Genomic DNA, 745 nt, shown 5'->3' with positions numbered 1-745 from the left:
ATATTCTGCCCTCACTTTGGTGTCTCTCTTCCCGAAGTTAGATAAACTCTTTCCAACACGTAGACTTGAGGGAGAATGCGCTTTATTCCACACCACGTTGACTGTGTATGTTGAAACAGAGTGAAACTACAGAAAGGAGAATTATAGTGTAGCTATAGTTATCTCTAAGAATACAATAATGTCTCAATTTACTGTTATTTATCGTATATAGTTATTTCATAGCTTTATAAACAATAAATCCAGCAAATTAAATACAAATTAATTGTAAAAACTTACAGACAATGCTTTCTACAGATGATCACAAGATGAATGGCTGCTACAAGACTGCAGTGTGAAGTTCTACTTAAATAAGGCAACTTACTGAGTATAACTGACTTAGAATGTTACTATGGTAACTATATTTTAAAGGAAGCTACATGACTAGATATCAGAATTATAATCACTACAAACATTAAACTTTACAGAAATTCTAAGCGGCCATGCAATATATTTTTTTTCCTTCTTGTTTTCTCGTTATAATGACTTAATTTTCTCGTTATCTCGACAAAACGAGAGTTGTTTTCTCGTTATAACGACTTAATTTTCTCGTGATCGCGACATAACGAGAGTTGTTTTCTCGTTATAACAACTTAATTTTCTCGTGATCTCGACATAACGAGAGTTGTTTTCTCGTTATAACAACTTAATTTTCTCGTGATCTCGACATAACGAGAGTTGTTTTCTCGTTATAACAACTTAATTTTCT

Source organism: Sinocyclocheilus anshuiensis, unplaced genomic scaffold, assembly GCF_001515605.1.
Source record: "Sinocyclocheilus anshuiensis isolate Anshui unplaced genomic scaffold, SAMN03320099.WGS_v1.1 scaffold175, whole genome shotgun sequence".
NCBI classification, from domain to species: Eukaryota; Metazoa; Chordata; class Actinopteri; order Cypriniformes; family Cyprinidae; genus Sinocyclocheilus; species Sinocyclocheilus anshuiensis.
Note: the sequence above shows the minus strand (reverse complement) of the source record.